Raw genomic sequence first — 15,767 nt, forward strand, 5'->3', positions numbered from 1 at the left:
GCGATCGCAATTTAATTGCTATCGCATCACTGGGCGGCGCTACAAATGCTGAGCGGACTTGCTCTGTGCTGGGCGGCTTCCCAACATGCAATTTTTTCCTTTCCAGTTTTTGCTATTTTAGCAAAACTGTTAAGTTTTCTGAATAACCCCCATAGTACTTTAGATCAAGTTCAACCCTTCAGCCTTAAAAAACCAAGGGAAAACCCCAAATAAAGCTTTGTCCACATTGCCTTAAAATGGGAAATATTCTCTCTTGACTCCATACTGGTAATAACCTAATTGAATCAACATACTGTACTTTGCTTTTTTAAAAATCTTTTTAAACTAGTAAATTCTATGTACTGTTATGCATGGTATATTGTCAGCTGAGACTAAGCATTTGAAGTGCATTCTAGAGTTTTACAGTTTAACCCTAAACAACAATTTTGTCATCTGGAGTTAAGGGACATAGGGAGTTATTCAAAGATGTACGCAGATGGCTGCATACGCAGACAAATCTGTGTTCATGTTCATCTCTGCACATGCTGGGGGCTGCCCAGCACAGTGAAAGGCCACCCAGCATGTGTGAGGCCACCTCCTGATATGTCCACAATCTAATTGTGGATGCATCGAAACTGAGGATGACTCCTGCTATCAGCCGATCAGCAGGCATTTTTTTATCGGAGCTGCCACCCCGAAAAATGGTTCTGTCCCGTCCCCATTCATCCTGCCCCACCCCCTAACAGCATGTCGCTGCCCCACAAACGCCTGCCGCTGATATTTACATTTCTGTCGCATCCATAGTGGATGTGAGTGCAAAGTGTGTGCCTGTGTAGCCCCTCTGCGGCCGCTGCACATGCGCAGTTTGCTATCATCGGCAAACTGCACTGCAGGCCGCAAAAGTGGCCATATCTGAATGATCCTCATATTTACTAATGTGAGATTTTTCCATACTTCAAATATTCATGTTATTTGAAATTGGTTGGCTTAAAAACAATTGGGAAGCATATTAGCAATATGCTAATATGCAGAATGCATATTAGGCAGTCTATTAATAAAGACAAAGTGCCAATTAGTCCAAAAGACATTGTTCTGCAAGATGAGATACTGTTGCTCTTGCACTGCTCAGGTAATCACCGATTGGCTATCTGGAATTGTCTGAATGGTGAATCGGTTTTCTCCTCATAAGTTTGCTCAGCAGTCAGCTACTTATTCTCACTAGAGCTGACTAGAGCTTAACATCATTGCTCACAAGGTTTTATTTTATCTAATGATCTTCTTTGTATTTGTGTACAGTAGGAGTCTGTTCTGCTTATCTAAGTGAACACCATCAGGATTTATCTGCAGTATAACTCATATGACAAAGAAACCACTCCACCGCGTCTAACATTCTCCTGAGTCAAGAGGGGGCCCCCACTGCACATGCTACATCCATTATTTGAATTCTTACCCCTCTAGAGTCCTGTGCCGATGTTAGCAGCGCTGTGGAATCACAGTGAAAATGGTGCAGTGGCCATTTTCACAGTGTTCTTATGTGCAGTAAAGAATTCACTGGGAAAATGACTACCAGGCTATTTTCCCGGTGATATGCACATGCGCAGTAGAGTCTGAGCCCTCTAGAGCTCAGACTGTCCAGCGCTGCAGGGAGCGAGAAGGGGTCCCAAACAGAGGAGACAGCACACAGGCCTCCTCATCTTTTATACTTTTAAAACATAATGGCAAATCTGATACTTGAAAATGCAGATACACACTCTATAGTACTAGCACCACTAATCAGAGTAGTTATTATAAATTCTGCAATCTAACATAGAGCAAAACTGAGGTGTTTAGCATTATTGTTTTCCAAAAATATATAGATCTACCAACAGTGACTAGATGACCTCATATTGTGAGTATCTAACACTAAGGATCAAGTCCAGGGCATGGGACCCATCCACGTAAGCACAGGCCAACCACCACAAGGCATCACACTAGTGAGAGTTTAAGGTATTAGTAAGTGTTACACAGATAAGAAGCAGAAGCAGTGTGTTAGGAGTATTACATTGGTGAGAAGTAATAATTAGAATGTTAAAAGGTGTTACATACAAATGTGTCAACATAATTTTTTCCACATTTACGCCATGTGGCCAAATTAGCCATGCAATAGAATCTGTGACAAAGCTGCGCCATATGATTTGTGTGGTGGTGCGGTCGCATGTGACCATGCCAGTTAAGTGGTTAATTGAATAGCCTTTCCCATGCCGCAGGAATGTTTGCCAGCAATTAGTCACGGGGTAAACCCCATGGCTATTTAAATTCCCCCCAAAGATGTGTAAATATCATTGACAAACTAAAGGCCCATACACACTGGGCTCAAAGTAGCTCACTTTCAGAATTTTCAGCTACTTTGAGCTCAAACTTGGCCAGTGTGTATGGGCGAGCAATGAGCGGTGAGCACTGATGCGCGCTCCTGCATCAATGCTGGCCGCTACTGTCCCTCGGGCTGTTTGAACAGCCAAGTGAAGTACTTTCCACAGTTTCTTGGCAGTGATGTTAACGATCATCGCTGTGCATACACGCTGGGCAAAAATGGCCAGTGTGTATGCACCTTAAAATGAAAATTTGTCAACCCTGAAATGTGTAGATAGTAGATACATTTTTTTGAAGACACCGTTATAAATTAAAACCAAAGTTATTTTATTAGCGTTTCTAGTTTACTATGATTTATGTTGAAGTATTATGACCCAGACCAAATCTATAGCTAGGAGAGGTCTAATATTGGTCAATCTCAAGCAATTTCAAGAAAAGAATGTATAGATTTGCAACTATCATTTAAAAAAAGTCCTATTGTACATCACAATTTTTCAAATTTTGCAATCAAGTTAAATATATTTGGCTATTCATAGCTAAACTAACCAGAATCTGCCACGTGATAGCATAGTTTCATTACAAAAACCTTACCCACAGCACTGTTCACTGCAATTAGCTCTTCTTTACCTTCTAGTGACCTCTTAAAAATTGTAATACACAGAAATCATACATTTTCTGAATTGTGAAGGAAAGAATTGGATGTTATACTTTAAAAAAAAATCTCTGGACTTAGACGATAAAAAATGCCTGAAAACTATAGGTAGTGCAATAATAGTCAATTAAAATATAAATAACCATTTATAAATAATGTACATAAACTACAATTTGCAACAAGCCATTGACAGCTTGGACATAATACCTTCTGCAGATCTACAAGTGCCAACATGGTTTGTCTGCATGAATTGGTTATCAATAGTATTTAATTGCTTTTCCACTAATGCAGTTGTTATTAATGGACTGTACCTTAGACAATCACAAGCGCTAGCACTTATTAGTTAATAACTGAGCTTTTGAATGGGCAATGCTTTTGAATGTACTTTCTGCACCCACTGAAAATCTATTGCCTGTTTTATTGTAGGAAATGGCAGCAATTTTTCTCTGAAGCAATTTATCTAAAAAAAAAATCACCTGATTTTAAAGTAAATGGATTTTTTGTAAATTGGAGAGGTTGGAGTATTAATTAACAAATATATCTGTAGTGTTGTTAGGCGATTATAAATTGTAGACCTCTTAGCACATATACAGGGCCGGCTCCATGCATGTTTAACCTGTGTGGCCATGCTAAGTGCCACCCTTAATGGGTGTGCTGATTTTTCACTGCCATATTGCCTCTGGGTCACCCCTCTGCCTAGCGCCTGCTGCTGTGTGTGTGTGTGTGTGTGTGTCCATAGCTGCCTGCTGAACATCCTAACCGCCAAACACTACTACTCAGAGTCACCCACTGACAGTGACTGATAGTGGCCGGGATCCAATCAGAGCCAAGCAGTGCTGTTGGTAGGCTGAGGCCAGGCAGCGCTGTGGGTAGGCCGGGCTTACAAAGAGTAGTGGGCAGTGTCTAGCATGCATGTTGCATGTAATGTCACACAACAATGCCATTCCTGTCCATGCACAGTGTCAGTGAGTCATTAATTTCACTTATCATTGTTGTGTAACATGCCAGGGTGCAGTAGATGGATGGACTGGGCACACACTGCTGCTGCTGGTAACGGACAGGTAGTGGCTGGGCTGCAGTGCAGTGAGGACCTAGGACCTGTCCTGGTGTGGTGGTGAGTGATTGGACTGGCATGCTGCAGCCCTGGTGGATTATCCCAGACTATTGTTCATCATGATTCATGACATGACATGTGGGAGACTGGATGGATGTGATTATCACTGGCTGTGTTGCGCATAGTTAGTTCTGCTCTCTGGCTGGGACATTTTATTAATTTTTTTTACCTCATTTGTGGTGGTGAGTGACTGGCAGACTCCAGCCCTGGTGGTCTCAGACTATTATTTATCATGATCATCACATGTGGTGGACTGGATGGATGTGTTTGACTTTTGTCATTGGCTGTACTGCACACCGTTAGTTTTTTTTTTTACCTCATTTGTGATGGTGATGATTACTCAATCTGATCTACTCATTGTTATAAGCAAGAACGCTCCATCCCCCACAAATATAATACACTTCATATATATCAAACTGTAACTATTGCCTGTGTCCTCCCCATACAACCCTACACTATAGCCTACCTGGAATCCCCGCAAAAGTCATGCTTAGTGTTTTTTTTACATATCTTTCTATAGGGAGCATGTTGTAGTGGAACTTCTAAGATGCCACCTGCACACTGTCACCTGAGTGGCAGCAGAGTAGTGGGGGGCACTAGGGAGAAGTTTTGCCATCACCCTCTCTCTCCTGTCACCCTCTAACTCTCCAAGACATCACCTTCTCCCGGATCATAAGGCTACATCATTCCCTTTAAGGCCATGACCTTGTTGTGAGGCCACATCCACTTTCCCATGAGCGCACACACCTAGAGGGGGACGGGGTGCTCCAGAAATTCTCACACTGGGTGTTATTGAGCTTGGAGCCAGCCATGCACTTATTTTTAAATTTTCTATTTAATTGTTTCATTATTTAAAATACAAATTACTAAATTGGGCATTTTTATTAATGTGAAACTAGCTCAGCACAGACTCCAATTATAGTGCTTCAGGCTTATGTTTTGCATTTCGAGTTTTGGTTAAAAATGCCTTTAGCATATCAACTTAAAATTGTATACATGCCCATGATGTTTTAGAAATGTTATTATTATGCCCTTAGATTTTCCATGTATTTAGCAAAGTAGGAGGTAGATGTCCTTGATAAATCTGAACTGTTCTTTAAACTCCCTCTCTTTCTAAGGAGGTTTTTAACTCTGCTGAAGTGTAAGGTGGCGATAATAGAATTTCATGAATCATCCTGTCTATTTCTGCACAAGGCCTTGGAAAGCCCCATGTAATTAGAAAAGTAGTGCAATTTTTAACCCTATAATACTGTATTTTACTCAAAACTAGGGGATATGTTCTAAGTCTAGAAAAGGTATACATTCCATGGTGATAAAGTACCAGCCAATCAGCTCCTGACTGCCATGTTACAGGCTGGGTTTGAAAAATGACAGTTTGGAGCTGATTGGCTGGTACTTTATCACCATGAAATGTATCACTTTTCAAGGCTTAGTACATCTGGCCCACTTACTGTATATCATTGAGACAGAGACAGTGTAGAAAATCAACAACTATATGCATGTCATAGTTTGTGTTTCCCTATCTTCTTCTGAACTTCACGTAAAGCAACTAACCAAATACATTTCCATAATGAGCTTTCCAAAAGCTCACTAATAATAATAATAATAATAATAATAATAATAATAATACTGTTTATCATGTCAATATAGCATAGCATTTGATAGCCTGTGAGAGTCCATTTGAATGCCACCATTAGTTTTGCTCAGTAACTCTGCTAAGCTAGTGATTAGTCCAATATAAGACCTTTAACACCAAGCAACAATCATTCTCAATTAGTGAAAATATGTGGTCAACATTTTACATTTCCATTTGAAAAAATTGATTAGCCAGTGACTGCACAAATATTGAGACTGGGCATATTGGCCCCACTATGCAATCGTCATTATACCGTAAAGGTGAATAAGTAGTATTCCGGTATTTGGCATTCTACATATCGGAAAAAATGATTGCTAGATATTACTGTTAATCATGTGTGTTCAGCTCTAGAATCACCATATACAAATGTCATATACAAATTAAGAACTAGTGCAATTATAGTGTAGTCCCCTGTCTATGTTAAGTTAGGACGTTGTAGTAATATATTTAGCAATTAAGAAGTTTATTAATAGGAAGGAAAAACTTATTATTTATCTTTTTTAAACTTCCTCACTGTGTAATTACTCATACCAAGGGCCAGATGTACAGATGTAATCTCTGACATTTTTTTGCCTTGTAAGTGATTGCCCCTTTAAAAGAAAACGTCCAAGATCAGCTCGCATCTCGCACCTCCAGTAATCACGGGTGTCATTACATCCGGCCCCAAATGTCACTTCAATTTCCTTTGTGAAATGATATTAATGATTTCACAAATTTTAATATCTGCATTGAATAGTGAATTTATCTTGAAACTGTCTTGCGCTTTTCTTTACAGGCAAATGAAGTCTGAAACCAATCTCTTTCAAAGTCTCCAAGATATAAGGCAGGTAAGGACTCTTTATAATGACAATAATGATCTTTAGGATGTTTTTACAAGTGTTAAACTCTCAGGAAAATAAATAAACAGAACATGCTCACATACAGCATATTCAACAAATGTGAGTACTAGTTTAAAAAACTAATATGGATAACTGAAAGGTATGAAATTCCTTGGCAATAACTCTGCCATGCTAAGTTATTGTGAAGAACCAGATTTACAAAAGTATGACCTCCATTAGCTAACCAGTTTTAAAGTCACTGAGGAGTTCAATTGAATTGAACATAATGTTATAACAGAGCAGAGTTTACTGCACTGAATGGTGCATCATGGCTCAGAAAATATTTGCAGACAAGTTAAATATCTTTGGCTATTCACAACTAAACTAATCAGAATCTGCCATGTGATAACATACAGTAGTTTCTGTACTAAAACCTTACCCACAGCATTGTTCACTGCAATAAGTTCTGTTTTATCTTCTAATGACTACAATACTATGTATTTATTTATTTAAGAATTGTACAGTATATACTGACAAAAAATGTGTGTTAACAAAAAGTGTTTGTATTGGACAATAATTTATATGACATAAAAATGTATGAAATATTCTTGCATTTTTTTAATATGACCCTTATATAATTGAATTATATAATTTAATTTTTAAATTGTCCATGTATATAAATATAAGAGGGCTATGCAGAAAATAAAGACCATTTGCCCATTCCTCATTCACTGTCCGCGATTCATGTTCAGACGTTCTCCCTAACCTATTTTCTCAAGCGGGATTTAATTCTGGTCAATTCCAGGTGTTGACTGCTATCCATGGTAGAAATATTTATGAACACTTCTTATGTTTTGCAATATCACAATGCTGTTGCATATTAAAGAGTAGAAACTCTTAACTTCACACTCTGAACACTTAATGTTAGGCATGGTGAAATGACACCCCCCTTCTTTCTCTGACGTCCTAGTGGATGCTGGGGACTCCGTAAGGACCATGGGGAATAGCGGCTCCGCAGGAGACTGGGCACAAAAGTAAAGCTTTAGAACTACCTGGTGTGCACTGGCTCCTCCCCCTATGACCCTCCTCCAAGCCTCAGTTAGATTTTTGTGCCCGAACGAGAAGGGTGCACACTAGGTGGCTCTCCTGAGCTGCTTAGTGAAAAGTTTAGTTTTAGGTTTTTTAGGTTCAGTGAGACTTGCTGGCAACAGGCTCACTGCATCGAGGGACTAAGGGGAGAAGAAGCGAACTCACCTGCGTGCAGAGTGGATTGGGCTTCTTAGGCTACTGGACATTAGCTCCAGAGGGACCGATCACAGGCCCAGCCATGGATAGGTCCCAGAGCCGCGCCGCCGGCCCCCTTACAGAGCCAGAAGATAGAAGAGGTCCGGAAAATCGGCGGCAGAAGACGTCCTGTCTTCAACAAGGTAGCGCACAGCACTGCAGCTGTGCGCCATTGCTCTCAGCACACTTCACACTCCGGTCACTGAGGGTGCAGGGCGCTGGGGGGGGGGCGCCCTGAGACGCAATAAAAACACCTTGGATGGCAAAAAAATGCATCACATATAGCTCCTGGGCTATATGGATGAATTTAACCCCTGCCAGAATACACAGAAAAACGGGAGATATGGCCGCCATTTTCCCTCACAGCTCCGTTGGAGGGAAGCTCCCTGGCTCTCCCCTGCAGTCACTACACTACAGAAAGGGTTAAAAAAGAGAGGGGGGCACTAATTACGCGCAGTATTAAAAATACAGCAGCTATAAGGGGAAAAACACTTATATAAGGTTATCCCTGTATATCTATAGCGCTCTGGTGTGTGCTGGCAAACTCTCCCTCTGTCTCCCCAAAGGGCTAGTGGGGTCCTGTCCTCTATCAGAGCATTCCCTGTGTGTGTGCTGTGTGTCGGTACGTTTGTGTCGACATGTATGAGGAGAAAAATGATGTGGAGATGGAGCAGATTGCCTGTAATAGTGATGTCACCCCCTAGGGGGTCGACACCTGAGTGGATGAACTGTTGGAAGGAATTTCGTGACAGTGTCAGCTCTGTATAAAAGACAGTGGTTGACATGAGACAGCCGGCTACTCAGCTTGTGCCTGTCCAGACGTCTCATAGGCCGCCAGGGGCTCTAAAGCGCCCGTTACCTCAGATGGCAAATATAGACGCCGACACGGATACTGACTCCAGTGTCGACGGTGAAGAGACAAATGTGACTTCCAGTAGGGCCACACGTTACATTATTGAGGCAATGAAAAATGTTTTACACTTTTCTGATAATACGAGTACCACCAAAAAGGGGTATTATGTTCGGTGAGGAAAAACTACCTGTAGTTTTCCTGAATCTGAGAAATTAAATGAGATGTGTGATGATGCGTGGGTTTCCCCCGATAACAACTGATAATTTCTAAAATGTTATTGGCATTATATCCTTTCCCGCCAGAGGTTAGGGTGCGTTGGGAAACACCCCCTAGGGTGGATAAAGCGCTCACACGCTTGTAAGAACAAGGGCTCTACCCTCTCCTGAGATGGCCGCCCTTAAGGATCCTGCTGATAGAAAGCAGGAGGGTATCCTAAAATGTATTTACACACATACTGGTGTTATACTGCGACCAGCAATCGCCTCAGCCTGGATGTGCAGTGCTGGGTTGGCGTGGTCGGATTCCCTGACTGAAAATATTGATACCCTAGATAGGGACAGTATATTATTGCCTATAGAGCATTTAAAAGATGCATTTCTATATATGCGTGATGCACAGCGGAATATTTGCCGACTGGCATCAAGTCTAAGTGCGTTGTCCATTTCTGCCAGTAGAGGGTTATGGACACGACAGTGGTCAGGTGATGCGGATTCCAAACGGCATTTGGAAGTATTGCCTTATTAAGGGGAGGAGTTATTTGGGGTCGGTCTTTCAGACCTGGTGGCCACGGCAACAGCTGGGAAATCCACGTTTGTACCCCAGGTCGCCTCTCAACATAAGAAGACACCGTATTATCAGGCGCAGTCTTTTCGTGGGCAAGCGGGCAAAAGGTTCCTCATTTCTGCCCCGTGACAGAGGGAGAGGAAAAAGGCTGCAGAAATCAGCCAGTTCCCAGGAACAGAAGCCCTCTCCCGCCTCTGCCAAGCCCTCAGTATGACGCTGGGGCTTTACAAGCAGAATCAGGCACGGTGGGTGCCCGTCTCAATGAATTTCAGCGCGCAGTGGGCTCACTCGCAAGTAGACCCCTGGATCCTTCAGGTGATATCTCAGGGGTACAAATTGGAATTCGAGACGTCTCCCCCTCGCCGTTTCCTAAAGTCGGCTTTACCGATGTCTCCTTCTGACAGGGAGGCAGTTTTGGAAGCCATTCACAAGCTGTATTCCCAGCAGGTGATAATCAAGGTACCCCTCCTGCAACAGGGAACGGGGTATTATTCCACACTGTTGTGGTACCGAAGCCGGACGGCTCGGTGAGACCGATTCTAAATCTAAAATCTTGAACACTTACATACGGAGGTTCAAATTCAAGATTGAGTCACTCAGAGCAGTGATTGCGAACCTGGAAGAAGGGGACTACATGATGTCTCGGGACATCAAGGATGCTTACCTTCATGTCCCAATTTACCCTTCTCACCAAGGGTACCTCAGGTTTATGGTACAGAACTGTCACTATCAGTTTCAGACGCTGCCGTATGGATGGTCCACGGCACCCCGGGTCTTTACCAAGGTAATGGCCGAAATGATGATACTCCTTCGAAGGAAGGGAATTTTAGTTATCCCTTACTTGGACGATTCCCTGATAAGGGTAAGATCCAGGGAACAGTTGGAGGTCGGTGTAGCACTATCTCAGGTAGTGTTGCGGCAGCACGATTGGATTCTCAATATTCCAAAATCGCAGCTGATTCCGACGACTCGTCGTCTGTTCCTAGGGATGATCCTGGACACAGTCCAGAAAAAGGTGTTTCTCCCGGAGGAGAAAGTCAGGGAGTTATCCGAGCTAGTCGGGAACCTCCTATAACCGAGCCAAGTCTCAGTACATCAATGAAAGGGTTCTGGGAAAAATGGTGGCTTCCTACGAAGCAATCCCATTCGGCAGATTCCACGCAAGAACTTTCCAGTGGGACCTGCTGTACAAATGGTCCGGGTCGCATCTTCAGATGCATCAGCGGATAACCCTGTCACCAAGCACAAGGGTGTCTCTCCTGTGGTGGTTGCAGAGTGCTCATCTTCTAGAGGGCCGCAGATTCGACATTCAGGACTGGGTCCTGGTGACCACGGATGCCAGCCTGCGAGGCTGGGGAGCAGTCACACAGGGAAGGAATTTCCAGAGCTTATGGTCAAGCCTGGAGACATCACTTCACATAAATATCCTGAAGCTAAGGGCCATTTACAATGCTCTAAGCTCAGCAAGACCTCTGCTTCAAGGTCACCTGGAGTTGATCCATTCGGACAACATCACGGCAGTCACCCACGTAAACAGACAGGGTGACACAAGAAGCAGGAGGGCAATGGCAGAAGCTGCAAGGATTCTTCGCTGGGCGGAAAATCATGTGATAGCACGGTCAGCTAGTGGGGACTTCACCCAGAAGTCTTCCACATGTTTATAAAACTCGGCAAGTATTGCGCCGGGTCAAGGGACCCTCCGGCAATAGCTGTAGACGCTCTGGTAACACAGTGGGTGTACCAGTCAGTGTATGTGTTCCCTCCTCTGCCTCTCATACCCAAGGTACTGAGAATTATAAGATGGAGAGGAGTAAGCACTATATTCGGGCTCCGGATTGGCCAAGAAGGACTTGGTAACCGGAACTTCAAGAGATGCTCACGGAGGATCCGTGGCCTCTACCTCTAAGAAGGGACCTGCTCCAGCAAGGACCCTGTCTGTTCCAAGACTTACCGCGACTGCGTTTGACGGCATGGCGGTTGAACGCCGGATCCTGAAGGAGAAAGGCATTCCGGATGAAGTCATTCCTATCCTGATCAAAGCCAGGAAAGATATAACCGCAAAACATTATCACCGCATTTTGCGAAAATATGTTGCGTGGTCCGAGGCCAGTAAGGCCCCGACGGAGGAATTTTCAACTAGGTCGATTCCTACATTTCCTGCAAACAGGAGTGTCTATGGGCCTGAAATGGGGGTCCATTAAGGTTCAAATTTCGGCCCTGTCAATTTTCTTCCAAAAAGAACTAGCTTCAGTCCCTGAAGTTCAGACGTTTGTGAAAGGGGTACTGTATATACAGCCTCCTTTTGTGCCTCCAGTGGCACCTTGGGATCTAAATGTAGTTTTTGGGTTCCAAAAGTCACATTGGTTTGAACCACTTAAATATGTGGAGTTAAAATATCTCACATGGAAAGTGGTCATGCTGTTGGCCCTGGCCTGGGCCAGGTGCGTGTCAGAATTGGCGGCTTTATCCTGTAAAAGCCCTCATCTGATTTTCCATTCGGACAGGGCGGAATTGAGGACTTGTCCTCTTTTTCTCTCTAAGGTGGTTTTCAGCGTTTCACCTGAATCAACCTATTGTGGTGCCTGCGGCTACTAGGGACTTGGAGGACTCCAAGTTGCTAGACGTTGTCAGGGCCCTGGAAATATAGGTTTCCAGGATGGCTGGAGTCAGAAAATCTGACTCGTTGTTTATTCTGTATGCACCCAACAAGCTGGGTGCTCCTGCTTCTAAGCAGACTATTGATCGTTGGATTTGTAGTACAATTCAGCTTGCACATTCTGTGGCAGGCCTGCCACAGACAAAATCTGTAAAAGCCCATTCCACAAGGAAGGTGGGCTCATCTTGGGCGGCTGCCCGAGGGGTCTCGGCTTTACAACTTTGCCGAGCAGCTACTTGGTCAGGAGCAAATACGTTTGTAAAATTCTACAAATTTGATACTCTGGCTGAGGAGGACCTGGAGTTCTCTCATTTGGTGCTGCAGAGTCATCCGCACTCTCCCGCCCGTTTGGGAGCTTTGGTATAATCCCCATGGTCCTTACGGAGTCCCCAGCATCCACTAGGACGTCAGAGAAAATAAGAATTTACTTACCAATAATTCTATTTCTCGTAGTCCGTAGTGGATGCTGGGCGCCCATCCCAAGTGCGGATCGTCTGCAATACTGGTACATAGTTATTGTTACCAAAAAAAAAAAATTGGGTTATTGCTGTAGTGAGCCATCTTTTCTAGAGGCTCCTCTGTTATCATGCTGTTAACTGGGTTTAGATCACAAGTTATATGGTGTGATTGGTGTGGCTGGTATGAGTCTTACCCGGGATTCAAAATCCTTCCTTATTGTGTACGCTCGTCCGGGCACAGTATCCTAACTGAGGCTTGGAGGAGGGTCATAGGGGGAGGAGCCAGTGCACACCAGGTAGTTCTAAAGCTTTACTTTTGTGCCCAGTCTCCTGCGGAGCCGCTATTCCCCATGGTCCTTACGGAGTCCCCAGCATCCACTACGGACTACGAGAAATAGAATTATCGGTAAGTAAATTCTTATTTTTCTTGCTACCATTAACTCTATATGGATGTTTTTCCAAATTGAACATTACTTCTACACTACATCTCCTGAGCATTTGATGAGAGTTTGGACTCCATGGACCTCACATTTTGAGGCTGAACCACCATCAGCCTATTTGGATGCAGAACCTAAAATAGTCTTCAAGAAATCCAGGAACCTACGGAGTGTTTTTAGCACCACGTCATCAAATGGTGAACTACTGCACAGAGATTAATACGTGGTGGTTGAAGAAATGGTTTATAAGCGAGAAGTTGTGTCCATCTTTATATATATATATATATATATATATACAAATAAACAAATAGACTTGGACATCTATATATATATATATATATATATATAATGCCTATTTCTATCTAATATATTAAAGAGATAATTGTTATACTAGTATTTTTAGCTCTCATGTGTCTAATAACTTGTATTTCAGCTTACTTACTGGGAGCAGCATTTACATACTAATATTGGTATATATCATTAAGAGTGATTAGCATATATATTTGATTTTTTACAAACCTAATTGTGCCCGATATTCTATTTTATATAAATCCCGTATTAGCTACAATATGTTTGGTCTTTCACTGAATAATATTTTTTTATAAAACAAGTAGAATTTATATGATTAATCTAAGACTTCAAAAGTCTGTATAGTCAGAACATGGATGACTCCTAAGAGGTAAATGAGGACATATTTTTCATATTAATGTAATATAAATAATAACTCAAAACCATAATTTTATTTTTGTTCATTAGCATATTTGTTTTGAACCATAACTACCTTTAAACATTTCTGTTGATACCTAATTATATACAAGAATGTTACACTAATGAAACATAAATAATAAAATTGAAGACAATTAACGCATGCAAGAAAATTTACACCAGGTTTATTATATGTTTGAATATTCCCAACTCAATAACTTACATACCATAAACTTTGTTAAGAAGCCTACATAACTTAATAATTACAAGAGCTACAATCCCACTCCAGCCATTCCTACACCATATACAAAATTAAGAATTCTAACAATTTCAAAGATGAAAAACAGGATTATGCTATGAAAATTTCACCATTATAATAATTGGAAGTGAAAAGAAAATAATTTTGTTGTCTTCAGCAGAGAATATTTCAGCAGAATTGTACATTTGAGTGGCAGGTGGTATCTACAGTATTGTACTTAAGTTAATATCTAATAGATAAAAATATCATGAACATTAATTGCATTGTTTTGCTTTTGAAATGTTTTCAGACACTCAAAATGACGCTGTTTTCCCAAACTGACTTCCCCCCATAAACATCTGTTACTCCATTCTCATTGAACTAATTGTGTGTGTAGTCATTGCAGCTTCCAATTGTGGTTTGAGCAAATGACTGACCCTAGTTGACCCCAGCCAATTCTATAGGTAGAGTATGGCATTTACAATTCCATTATAGTTTTTGTTTAATGACTAGACATGTCCAATGACACATACTAACAAATCATTAAAATATCTAGTTTGGTAAGTACAGCCAGGTATTATGCAAAAATATATAGAATTAAATGTACTAATTGCTTAGATATAGTTTTGTACAATATACTGTACAACATTATGAAAATTGGTTTACCTACAGTTGAGAGAGAGGAAATGTATATTTAGTTTTGCCTCCAGGATATTCTGACTCATCTGCTTATATATAATACTGCTTAGGGGCACTCTAATCTCTCAGCACTGTGTCCTTCAGCGCCATTGAGAAATAAACAAGTTTCACTTTGGCTCAAAGCAATTAGAAGTAATTGGAAAGTTCCAATTTAGACATAACGTCATGCTATGTTATGTAAATATTTAAATTAATATTTAGAGAATGGCTTTGTAGGAAATGAGACAGCATAGATCTCTGTACAATGCAGAAAGATCCCTAAGCAAGAAATGTGTATAGGTAAATTAGAATCATGTATACAGTTTATAACATGCATTAGAAATGTATTAAACTCCTCAGCATTAGATTCACCTAAAATACTTGGAAAAATCATACTTTTATACTCCCATTTAGATATATTATTATTACTGGTTGAGTCTCCTATATCTGAAGTGCTTTGGACCAGGAACATTTTGGACTTTGGATTTTTCCAGATTTTGGATAATTTGCATAAGGATCCCTTTAAGATGTTAGGGTTCCATTTAAGATGCAGTGTGAGGAGGCAAAGCTTGGCCTGTCACATGTTGGGGTGGAAGGAAGTAACAGAGAGCTCAAAAGCTGCTGAGAACCAACATGGCAGAAAGTGTCACATTGATATTGCAGAGGTCATGGCAGTGAGGCACCAGGTGAGCATTAGACAGCCTGGAGGGAGCCCAGCTTTGTCACAAAGCGGTTACTATATGCAAGGGGCAGTCTTGAGAACGCTATCTGACCCATCACATGACAACAGTGTCATGTGACATGTCAGCTCAAAGTATACATTTTTTGGAATATTTTGTATTTTAGACTCAACCTGTATATTAGAATTGTCAAAACAATGTAATGCAGTAATATGCCTATTGTGAAGTTTACACATGTAAACTTCAGTAATAAAATAACAGAATTATCTTTTTGTTCATCATCTTATTCATCTTCTTCTATTTGGGCAGAGCAGAAGAGTAGAGTTTGAAGCTATTTTGCGATAGGTAAAAGATATGTGTGTTGATTAAGTTTTGTCGATAGTTTAGTATGTTAGTAGAAGTATTTAGGATTTTATTCAGTAAAATACAGGGAACCATTCTAGGGCT

The 15,767-nt window shown here is 41.5% G+C and overlaps 1 protein-coding gene across 6 annotated transcripts in view; it reads left to right on the forward strand.

The window, feature by feature from the left end:
- The window catches only part of LINGO2 (leucine rich repeat and Ig domain containing 2), a 2,057,065-nt gene that overhangs the window by 412,803 nt on the left and 1,628,495 nt on the right, over positions 1-15,767 (forward strand). For 3 of the 6 annotated variants that reach the window (XM_063914082.1, XM_063914084.1, XM_063914085.1), the window contains one exon: positions 6,506-6,557. The gene's annotated coding sequence lies outside the window, so the exon portion shown is untranslated. The remainder of the gene's footprint in view (positions 1-6,505; positions 6,558-15,767) is intronic. The other 3 variants (XM_063914083.1, XM_063914086.1, XM_063914087.1) reach the window with 1 other exon arrangement.

The sequence above is a fragment of the Pseudophryne corroboree genome, chromosome 1 (genome assembly GCF_028390025.1).
Source record: "Pseudophryne corroboree isolate aPseCor3 chromosome 1, aPseCor3.hap2, whole genome shotgun sequence".
Classification (NCBI taxonomy): Eukaryota; Metazoa; Chordata; class Amphibia; order Anura; family Myobatrachidae; genus Pseudophryne; species Pseudophryne corroboree.